We start from the raw sequence: 12,188 nt of genomic DNA on the forward strand, positions 1-12,188 counted from the left end.
ATAAGAGAGGTGGGTTCGATCCCTGAGTTGGGAAGATCCCCTGGAGGAGGGCATGGCAACCCACTCCAGTATTCTTGCCTGGAGAATCCCATGGACAGAGGAGCCTGGCGGGTTACCAGTGAGGCTGCAAAGAATCAGACACAACTGAAGCGACTAAGCACATATGCAGAGACCAAGAAGAAAGGAAAAAAGTTCAGGTTTCTGTATTTGATTCTAATTCCGTAACTCCTGCCAGGAGTGGTGGGGGTGGGGTGGGGTGGGGGGAGGGTGGCGGAAGAACTCTATAATACTCTTGAGAACATAAAACCAGGAAAAGGACCAGGGAGAAATTGGCACTGACTTGGGCTTTAAAGCAAAGACAGGACTTGGTAGATGAAAAAGAGAAAAGAGGACAACCTAGCGAATGGAGTCACACAATGAAGGTACACTCAGGTGAGCATGGCATGCATGCACTCAACAAGTATTAGCAGGGCAGGTACCACATGCCAGGAACCGGACCAGATCACGGAGACAGCGAGAAACTCAAATATCTCTTGGAACTTGCATTCTCATGAAGGCAGACTGACAGCAAAACATAGCTGACTAACATAAGGAGATGCCAGGTGGTAACAAGTACTCAGGTGGAAGAAGAGAGCGGGGAGGGAAGCAGGGACCCATGAGCCATTGTCAGGAGTAACCAAGGGATGCTGTGCTGTGCTTAGTCGCTCAGTCGTATCTGACTCTGCGACCCCTTGGACTGTAGCTGCACAACCCCCTCCCCCAGGCTTCTCTGTCCATGGGATTCTCCAGGCAAGAATACTGGAGTGGGTTGCCATGCCCTCCTCCAGGGCATCTTCCCAACCCAGGGATCGAACCCAGGTCTCCTGCATTGCAGGGGGATTCTTTACCATCTGAGCCACCAGGGAAGCCCAAGAATACTGGAGTGGGTAGCCTATCCCTTCTCCAGGGGCTCTTCCTGACCCAGGAATCAAACTGGGGTCTCCTGCATTGCAGGCAGATTCTGTACCAGCTGAGGAAGCCCGACCAAGGGATACCTCTCTACAAATGACCATCTTAGTGAGGTCTGGGGGAGGTGAGGGAGTGAGCTGGGTAGCTCAACGGGGAAGAGCCGGAGAGGACACCTATTGTATATTCTGAGTGCTTCTGAGCAGTAAATCTTTCCTCAACAAGGGAGAAGCTCTCACCAAACGACTGAAGGTCTGGAAGCTTATCGCAGGGTCCTACCTCCAACTATCCCAAACCCAAATTTCTCCAGGCAAGCTGCTCGGACTATAGGAGAACTCGGACCAGATGGCAACCCTCCAATACTGTAAATGCAGGCTGGCTTTAATACAAATTTCTGGAAGCTTGGTGCAGGAAGGCCACAAAATACAGGAGGTTTCTGCAAAGTCCAAGAACTTGCAGCATCACCACCCAAAATAAACTCCGAGGGAGGAGATGCCACAAGAAGGCTCTGGACAAGGGGGATGTTTTCCCAGCTCCAGTCTAGATACGTCACCGTCTTCTGGTTTTAAGCCCAATCCCGATTCAGTTTTCTACAAAAATAAACCCTCCCAGCCCTGATCCTGCAACGTTGCTGAGTGCAGACCTCATCTGGCATCAGCAGAAGGCTTCCAGAGCTCATGTTGAATCAGGTACCCATGAGCCCCTGGAAGAAATATCAGGCCCCATCCACAGGTCCTCTCGGGTGTCACTGGTGACGGTGGCTGTTCAAGGCTCAGAGGGTGTCTATTTACACCATCATCACAGAACTCGAATTCCTCACTCCTCCTTTGAGTCAGAAAGTGTCAGCATTGACTCTCAAGCAGCTGCCTTGCACACTTTGCGCACGCCGGAGTCTCAGCTGTCTGCTGAGGGTTCTCCCTCCCCCGAACCCAGTTCTTTGTGAACTCAGATCCCAGACCCTCCCCAGGCTGGAGGAGAGCTCTGCGCTCCCACCGTGTCTTCCCCACCCCCACCCAGGAGTCCCCATGCCCTTCGGCAGCCCTCCTAGGGCTCAGACACCCTCCCAGCTGGGAAGTCTTCCTTTGCCAAACCTACACACGGGACAGGAACGTCCGGTCTCATTTCCCCTCAGAGCATCCTTAGTTGAGTCACGGGATGGTTCAGCACCATCCCTCTGGTGATGTCCCTCCACCTGCCTGGGGACCACAGGAAGTTACGGCCTGAACCTCTCCTTACCTGAGTTATTCCAGGTCCTCTCCAGTGCTTGGTCCTGCCTGGCACAGCCCGGGCTTTTGGAGCCCAGGGCTGGACACCATGAGGCCTGGTGAGGGTCTGGCAGGGCAGAACAGCTGTCCCCCAGCTGGACTGCAGCCCCACCCACCCCCCCTGCCCTGGTCACAGAGCTGGTGGCAGAGGTGGGAGGCGGGCATCCTGGAGCAGGGAAGTCTGTGTGGTGGGACACATGAGTCCATCGCTGTCATGTCTGGGGACCCCAGGGGCGTGAGAAGGTGCTGGACTCGGTGCCAGCACACAAGAGCAGATGCTCCAGCACCGGGTCCACCTAGAGGCTGCCCTTCTCCCCACAGGACAGGCATTCAGGCAGCTCCCTGAGGCAGAGGCCACAGCCTCACGGTCCCCGCGGAGCCTCCAGGACCGTAGTGCCCCTGAGCAGGAGGGACAGAGCCAGTGACCACACCTACCTCTTCCAGCCTTCCCCCATGGCCACTCGGCCCTGGACAAGGAGAACCCACCTGTCCGGCACCCCCAGCCCTTGGCAAAGGGCCTTCACCCCCAAGGTAGGGGCCCAGGCAGCAGCCTCCCCCAACACCACCACCCCACCCATCAGGGAGCACCCAGGACCAAGAAAGGGGCCCCCTTCTGCAGAAGGAAAATTGTTCCTCCCAAATATTTATTTGGCACCTGCCAGAGCAGCTGTGGGGTGAAGGTTCAACATAGTTTCCAGCACCTTCTATAAACCTGGGTTATGACAGTGTGGTCAGACTTCACACCTTAGCACTGGTGGCTGGCCCAGCCCTCTCCCCACGGAGAGGAGGTTAGAGGAGCTTATTAACTGGAGGAGGAGGGGTCCCTTAGGTCTGGGGGTGGGGAGAAGGGGAGAAGGGAATGGGAGGGGGCAGAACAGGGGCCCTGACTTCTGTGTGCTCCCTGGCTTCGCTTCTACCTGCCTGTCTTTTCAGTGGGCCTCTAGAGGCTTCCGTACATAGAAGTTGCGTGTGACTCCCCCTCCTCCACGACTCCCACAGAAGAGGCCTTTCTTTCTTGGAGTCCCATCTCCTTACTGCCCCACCCCCAACCCCCGAAGCCCCCCGACCCTCTGACAAGGCAGGCTTGGTTCCTCCTGAGAAACAGTCAGCTGGTTGGACTCTGTTCAGTGGTTGGAGCAGAAGTAAAGAAAAACACAGACTTGGTCTCTTCACCTAAACAATGAAATCCGCTTTCGTTCAGACCTTCTTCCAGCCATCGTTGGGCCAGAGAACACCTGTCCGGTGGCCTTACGATCTGCTCCCCACTCTGGAGGGGCTCCGAGAGGGAGGGTCGGGATCACCCGCGCCAAGACAGCGGATGTGAGCTGCACAGCCCCAGGCCTGTGGTCCGAGCGCGGGCCGAGCCTCCGATGGGCTGGGGTAGCTTTGGTCCAGGGTACAGAGAGAGACAGTCAGAATCCAAGGAGGCACAGCGCCGTCTGCCCTGCCTCCTCTGACCGAACGGCTACCAGCCTACCTCGTGTTGGGGTCTGACCGCCAGGGGTCCATAAAGGGCTCATGAAACAAAGTGAAGTCGCTCAGTCGTGTCCGACTCTTTGCGACCCCATGGACTGTAGCCTACTAGGCTCCTCCATCCATGGGGTTTTCCAGGCAAGAGTACTGGAGTGGGTTGCCGTTTCCTTCTCCAGGAGATCTTCCCAACCCAGGGATTGAACCCAGGTCTCCCACTTTGTAGGCAGATGCTTTACTATCTGAGCCACGAGGGAAGCCCACGAAACAAAGGTGGGCTTTTCTGGAGTGTGACCTCGTTTGATGTGTTCGGCAGGTCCATAGGGCTTCTTTGCGTCCTTGCCCCACTGGGGTCCCTCCACCCCCGGAGGACCTAGGTCCTAATGAGGCCACACCCATGGTCACACCCCTGCCCTCACCTGCCCAAGACAGAAACCCCTCCCTGGCACCTCCCCTGGCCTTTCCTAGAGGACCCACCCAAGAGGCCAACATCACTGCTCCTCTGAGCCGCCTGAGGGCCACGAGGACTGAGTGGGGGCAAAGGGGTCCTTCCACCAGATCACAGTGGCCAGCGGGGCAGGCTCCCACAGTGACCCTGCATCGTCCACAGCCGGAAACCTCCCTACTGCACTCCTTGATTCTTCCCAGAACCCTGGGGTCACCCTGACCCCTCCCCTCTCACACTGTCATCCGGTCCATCAGGCATCTCGGTTGGCTGCCTTCCTAGTCCTCCCAGAACCCTGTGTCCTGTCTCTGCCAAGCCCTTAGCATCTCAAGCCTGGGCCACTGCAGTAGCTCCCAAGAGCCATGCTTCTCCCGCTACACCACTTCCATTCAGGTGTTCTCAACACACAGCCCTTGAAGATGGCAGCATGATGTGCTCTGACCAAAACCCTCCTGTGGACCTATTTCACTCGGAGTTAAAGCCAAAGTCCTCACGAGGCCTCCCGGGCCCTCTGTGGTCTGGATCTGGCCACCCACCCAACCTCATCTCCTGCCGGTCTCCCCTACTGATCACTCCACCCACCGCACCCAGGCCTGCTCTACCAGGGGGCCTTCACAGAAGCTTACTCTTCCTGATGTCCCCCCAGACGTGGCCAGCTCATTGTCCTCCAAATCTCAACCCTGTGTTTCTTGCCAACTGTGTTGACCTCCACCACACCATTCAAAATGGCAATAACAGGGGACTTACCAGGCAGTCCAGTGGTTAAGACTCGGAGCTTCCACTGCAGGAGCCATGGGCTCAAACTCATGTCCATCGAGTCAGTGAAGCCATCCAGCCATCTCATTCCCTGTTGCCCCCTTCTTCTGCTGCCCTCAGTCTTTCCCAGCCTCAGGATCCCTTCCAGTGAGTCAGCTCTTTGCATCAGGTGGCCAAACATGAGCTTGAGTTTCCCTGGATGGGAAACTAAGACCTCACATGCCTCTTGGTCCCTCAAAAATTTTTAATTAAAAAAATCTTTTTAATGGCACTACATCCCTGCACCACCCATCCATCTGGATGTTCTTACCCTGCTCTGCTTTTGCTTTATTCCTACCACTTATCACCTTCTAACTCACTGTGTAATTTACTTAAGTATCACTGGAAGGACTAATGCTGAAGCTGAAGCTCCAATACTTTGGCCACCCGATGAGAACTGCTGGCATGCTGGAAAAGACCCTGATGCTGGGAAAGATTGAAGACAGGAGAAGAAGGGGGCAACAGAGCATGAGATGGTTGGATGGCATCACTGACTTGAGGGACATGAGTTTGAGCAAACTCCAGGAGATAGTGAAGGACAGGGAAGTCTGGCGTGCTGTAGTCCACCAGGTCACAGAGAGGCAGACACGGTTTTAGCAACTGAACAACAACGATGTTTACCATTTAGTGTCTGCTTCCCAGTGGAAGTGCGCATGCTCCACAGGCCAGGGAATTTTGAGTTCAGTGATGTGTCCCAAATATAAGGGACATTTTCTGGCATACGAGAAGGAGCTCAATATTTCCTCCCGAAGGGGCAAGAAGAATGTCACCCTTTACCAACAGACGTCACAGCTTGTATGTGGGCCCTGAAGCCACCCTTGCTGGTGCTGCCGGACCTTCCAGAGCCCACTGTGAGAACACTCCTTTCTGCTAACTTGTACGTGTGTCTGACTCTCAGCAGTGCTGCACAACTGGGATTAAACCGGTATCACCGGTTTAAGCCAAAGATGGAAGGAAATATGAAAAAGGGCGGGAGGGCTGCTGGAGGCAGCCCCTTCGATGTAGTTCCAGGTCAGAGAAAGTGAAGAGTAGGAGGCATTCTGGTCTCATTCACAGACCTAGTCTAACCCGCAATCACACATCACTACCTGGGCGGGTGAATGACAAGAGACATGCCGTGCCCAGAGCAGTCACTTACGCAAAAATAACTAATGAGCTCAGTTTGCCCATCCCCATGATGCTTTCTCTTGACAGGATGGCAAAAATGAAGACCTGACTGAGGAGGAAACAAATGCACACATCCCTGGTTTTAATGGAACCTCCAAGCTGAGCCTCAGCTTGTCCACGATATCCTCTTGGAACTCAGCCCCCTTAGTTTCTTCATCTTCCAATCCAGACCGTTTCTGAGAACAGAAAGCCTAGCCCTAAACCACACTGTGAGTTTCTTGCAAGCCAGGAGCCTTGTGCCCCTGGTGGAAGGCATTAAGTGTTCCAGGTTGTTGAGCTAGACTCTGGTTTCCTTGCTTGTGATCTAGCTGTTATTCCTAGTTCATCTGGGCTCCCATCCCTGAGGACCAGTCCTGCCATCAGCCCCTGGCTGGCATCTTTCTGTATAAACGGATCACTCTCCACTTTGGGCTGCTGTCCCCCTGGACTCCTGACCTGCCCCACCCACTTGCTGGCACTCTCATCAAATGACCCCCTTTTCCCTCCCTCTCCTTCTCCTGTTTCCAGTTAGCACAGTTTCTTTCTCCTCCAAACCAGTCTCCAGCCTAGGGGTACTGGCACGTTTGACAGTCAAGCTCACTTTTGTGATTAGAGTGGGTGATAGGTGACTAGAACCTGAACCCTGCCAGCCACAGCCTTTGGATTTATCGAGAGTAGATAGAGGGGGTAGGCAGATGGCTTCCGGCAACAGCACATCCTTCCTGAAGGTTCCATGTTGCTCAGATAAATTTTCCCCTTTGTTCCCAGGCTCTACCCCAATCCACTCATCTCCAAGTGAACAGCTAAGTGATGTGTCTATAGGGGCACCAGAGGGTGCCCACCCGAGGGTGTTTTCCAGCTCTGAAAACTCCAACCCTATGATTTAAACACTAAACAGTAAACTTACAAAGAAATAGCCAAAGACAACAAAGCAACTGCTGTATATAAGGCAAGCATCTCAGTGGAGGCAAATTTGAGCTATTGTTGTGGGCACTGTTTACCATTCCAACAGGCCCAGAACCATCAGATTCAATGGGAGGAGGAGACTCACATAAAGGCAAGAGAATGTACCATAGCTGTGATTGCTTCCAGCTAAGAGGTGGAGGGTTCACTCATTCAATCAACCTTTATTAATTAAACTCTTACATGCCAGGTCCTATTCTAGGGGCTGGGGACCCTGCAGGAAACAGACACACACAAGCCCTGCCTTTGTGGAGTTTATTCCTCAAGCTGAGGGAGTGAGGCCACAAATACATAAAAACTCAATCTCTGTGAGGTTGTGCCATCCTGCCCTGAATATGTGGTTTTGGATCACGGACTTCTCATTTCACTGGCTTCTCTCATCGTGGAGCACAGGCTCTAGAGTGCAGGCAACAAAGTCCATGGGCCTCAACTCCTGAGCCTTCTTCACTCTAGAGCCTGTGTCCCCTGCGCTGACAGGCAATTCTTAACCACTGGACCACCAGGGAAGTCCGAGAGCCTGGATTTGAATTCAGCAAGTCAGACTCCCAGGGAGTGCTCACCCAATATCCTCCCAGAGGAAGTGTGTTCATTAAAATAAATTCCTGTCTCTTCAGTGTCCACTCACAGTTCTAGCAGCTATTTGAAAGCATAGCCACCTTCTCTCTCACCGCAGCCCTGAAGCCTGGGGAGCTTCTTGCCTGCTTGGCTGATCTGCCTGAATGTAGCCCAACACTGCCACCTAGTGTCACCAGCCTGGCAGCCCAGTCCGCAGCACACACATCTACTAGAACTGCTGTGGGCTTCCCTGGTGGCTCAGATGGTAAAGAATCCGCCTGCAATGCGGAAACCTAGGTTCGATCCCTGGGTTGGGAAGATCCCCTGGAGGAGGGCATGGAACCCTCTTCAGTATTCTTGCCTGGAGAATCCCCATGGACAGAGGAGTCTGGTGGGCTGCAGTCTATGGGGTCCCAAAGTGTCAGACACGACTGAGTGTCTAAGAACATCCCAAGTCCTGCTGCAGTTTCCCTCCCGTAACCGTTTCCGTGGTGGCTCAGATGGTCAAGAATCTGCCTGCAATGCAAGAGACCTGGGTTCAGTCCCTAGGTCAGGAAGATCCCCTGGAGAAGGGAATGGCAATCCACTCCAGTATTCTTGCCTGGAGAATTTCATGGACTGAGGAGCCTGGTGGACTACAGCCCCGTCCATGGGGTCCAAAGAGTCCGACACGGCTGAATGACTGACACTATCACTATGACTGCAAAAGAAGATGCTTGTTGTAAAACTTTCAAGTATGCTTATAGAGAATGATTCTGAAAACTGACTTCTATAGGGCAAAGCCAAAGGGGCCCTGACTTGACCCCTGTATGGATATTTCTCTAATTTTCCTTTGCTCCCAAACTCCACCACATTGTATCTGTTCTTGTGATACAGTGTTATCTGGTTATGTAAGGTAATGTCCTTAGTCGTGGAAGAGTGTGTAAAGGAAGGTGCTACAATGTCTACTCTGACTGTCAGATGGTTTAGGGGGGAGGTAGGGGACAGGGTGGTGAGGTTGTGAGTGATTAACTCCAGAAGGCAGCACACAGGTGTTCAGTGAGCAGTTCTCTTCATGTTTCATAAGTTTGCTGTTTTTCAAAATAAAAAGTCACAAGCATTACTGGGATGTGTGGGAAGAGGGGCCAAGCATGGTCCCAGTGTCAATATCCAGACTCAGCCCTTCACTGCTCACCTGAAACCATCACAATAGTGTTCATTGGCTATACCCCAACAGAAAATAGTTTAAAACAACAACAACAAAGCCTGGTGGTCAGCCATCTTCTACTACCTAAACGAGACACAGTCCATAGAGATCGTGAAGTCATACACAGAGGGAGCTGGACTTCAGGTGACTTTATGAAGCTGACTGTCTTATTGCATGCTGCATGCTAAGTTGCTTCTGTCACGTCTGACTCTCTGTGACCCCATGGACTGTAGCCCAACCAGACTCCTCCGTCCATCGGATACGCCAGGCAAGAATACTGGAGTGGGTTGCCATGTCCTTCTCCAGGGATCTTCCTGACCCAGGGATTGAACCCCGTCTCACGTCTCCTGCATTGGCAGGTGGGTTCTTTAGCACTAGCACCACCTGGGGAAGTCCTGACTGTCTTATTAGCTCACCCTTTTATACGCCAGATAATTTATTTTCCTTTTTTGAAATTTCTCTTATGATTGGTCTCTGTCACAGTCAGTTGATGTCGTATCCTAATTTATCCATTCCCAATGATGACATTTGGAATTCAATAATAAAAATACAGGTATATGGTGTATTAAAAAAAAATATCCAGACTCAGGACACCGTGTGTGTCCTTGTGTGGGTCTCGGGGTCTGCGTGCTGCTTGTGGACAAATCAGATCCCGGGGGGCTGGATTCCAGCCAATGAACATGAGTGACTTTCCCTGCTGGATAAGCTTGGTGGCTCCAACCAAATAGACTATGGTAAACCTTACCTGGCGTTACAGACAGAGGTGAGGGACATGAGTGAGGATTAGGAAGCAGAGAGGATGCAGGGGGAGGATCCTGCTGGGAAGCACCTGCCTGGCTTGAGCCCAGGTTCCCTCTTTCTTGGTTGTTACATGTGTGTAACATGTGTGCCCTCCAAATGTGTGCACATGTTACATGTGTAGCTTCATGCCCCCTCCAAATGCTCGCTTTTCCTTCTCCATCCAGATGACATTCCTCTTCTGTTTCACACGAGCGCAGGAGAGGAGTCAGAAACAACACAGAAAGTAACAACAGGGACACTGGGAAGGGCCCCAAAGTGGAGGCTGAGCCCTTCTCCCGTGGGGCTGGGGGCACAGGGGGCATGCACACGGCGGGAGGAGAATCCTCCCAGAGCGTGATGGGAACACGTGAGCCGGAGGCTGTGTCACCCCTGAAGTTTATCACTCGCATCACCCAAACATTCTCGCTGTGGATAACACTGAGCTAAAGAAAATGGTTAAAAAACAAAAACATGCAACTCTGCGTAACTGGAAGCAGCGTCGAGGTGGGGCACAAAGGCAGTGAAAGCATGGAGGCCTAACCCCTGGGCTGCCAGAGGATAGTTGTAGAGGGCTTTATAAGCAAGTCTCTATGTCCCAATCCACATCCCTTTTCCCGAGGCCTGCTGTTGTTATTGTTGTCTAATTGCTTGGTTGTGTCTGACTCACTGAGACCTATAGCCTGCCAGGCTTCTCTGTCCATGGGATTTCCCAGGCAAGAACACTGCAGTGGGTTGTCATTTCTTCTCCAGGGGATTTTTCCAGACTTAGGGATCGAACTCTTATCTCCTGCACTGGCAGGCAGATTCTTTACCAGTGAGCCACCAGGGCCCCCTGTGTGGTTTACCTAAGGTCACTGATGGAGACTGTGAAAGCCCCCACTGAGTGCAGCCCGTTTTCCTCGCGTGGCTGGTCCTGGTTGAGAGAGGGTCTGGTGGGGCTGCCTGCACACTGCCCTCCTTCTGGTTGTGTCCAGGGCAGGGATGACAGGCCAGGGGACTTGTCCATGTATTTATTAACTGGACATCATGTATGGCAATAATGTTCATCAATCAGTGCACTAATGAATGCTTAAAACAGGTCTGGGGGAGTGAAGCCTGGTTGGAGGGTTAGCCCATTTCCGTGGTGTCACTATTATCACTGTGGCCAATTTCGAGCGGCTGATAAAAAGTCATTAAACAGAGTTGGGAATAAATGGGCATCATTGCACAGTCAGTGCCCTTGAGCTTGGCTTCAGCATGTTACAACCACCACAGCAGTATTTCCCAAACAGGACTGAAAGTGACAGAGGTGATAAAAAGTCTTTCTTTCTGACTGAGATTGTGTGGGACTGCTTCCGGTGTAGTGTCACTGAGCCCCGGTGTCACGTGGAGCCTGACATGCTATCCTATTCTCTTTCCTCACATCTCAGCTCAAGAACTCATCATAAGAGAGGCTTTTTTTCCAGGCTCCGTGATGTAAAACCCCTCACCTCTCTCCCTTGTGGGTCTCAAATCTATTAGATTTTGTTTCCTTCATAGCAACTATTTCTGTAGGTACTAAGCATTTTGCATTGAATTCTAAATTTTCTGTGCATTTATATTTTCAATCTGTTTATGCCTTCTTCATTGCTTTCCCTGGAGCAAGCACTTGACCCGCCCAGTATAGAGCACATTTCTACAGACGGGACTCCAAGTTGTCTCCCTGCTAAGAAAATTCTGCCCTTGTCCTTCCTCCCATTTTCTTATTCTGACATCACCTGACCGTCATCGGGGCCCAACCCCTCAGTTGCTCCCACCACCTTCTCCCTTCACCTTTTGGTTAGATCTGGTCAGTTATTGCTTTCTTTGAGGTTTCTGACCCTGGTTTGTTCGGGAGTGTCTGCTGTTCTTATATTTGAACAACTCACTGTTAACACTTGGGTCACTTTTTCTCAAACATTGTTTAGAACGTCATAGACGAGTGCTCCATGACCTCCTGTCAGGAAACGGTGCTGAAATCGGTACCCTTTCTCTCGGTTCTGCTAGTGAGGTCACAGGGCAAGCTGGTCATTTGCTTGTTTGTGTTCAAGCCCCCGTTTCTCCCATGTCTTCCCGTCTCAGGGCTGCAGAGCGTGTGTGTGCCAGGCTCTCTTGCTTCTGCGAAAACTCTGCTCTGAAGCAGGGGAGGTGGGGAAGTGGGGTTTCTCCCACCCTGCTCAATTGGCAGCCTAGTCAGGGCACTCATGTTTTCCTGGGCATGAGCTGCCCCTCTGAGCATCCTCCTGGGTCTCTGCCTTGCTGGTTCCTCTAGTTAGGCCTGCCTTGGTTTATCGTCCACCAGTTCTACACTCCCACCTTTGGAAATACCCAGGGTGACTTCTTTCTGACTGGACCTAAGTAAGGGGTGACTAGATGTGCTGACCTCCACCAACAGTTCTATCTTCATTTCTCTCCAGCCATTACCTTTCAAAGATTACAGAACAGGCTTGTGCTTTGTTCATTGTTTTGAAGTTTGTGGAGGAATATTTTGGCTCTTCAAATACTTTGGTTAAGCACTGGGGGATATCTTATCAGCTATCTTATCCTATAATTCCATTGTCGTGTATTTTTCGTCCTATCTTTGGCACACTTGTGCTTGTGAAACAGGTAAAGAGATATGGGTGGAGCCAGAGACTCTGTA

The sequence above is a fragment of the Bos indicus genome, chromosome 13 (genome assembly GCF_029378745.1).
Source record: "Bos indicus isolate NIAB-ARS_2022 breed Sahiwal x Tharparkar chromosome 13, NIAB-ARS_B.indTharparkar_mat_pri_1.0, whole genome shotgun sequence".
Taxonomy (NCBI): domain Eukaryota; kingdom Metazoa; phylum Chordata; class Mammalia; order Artiodactyla; family Bovidae; genus Bos; species Bos indicus.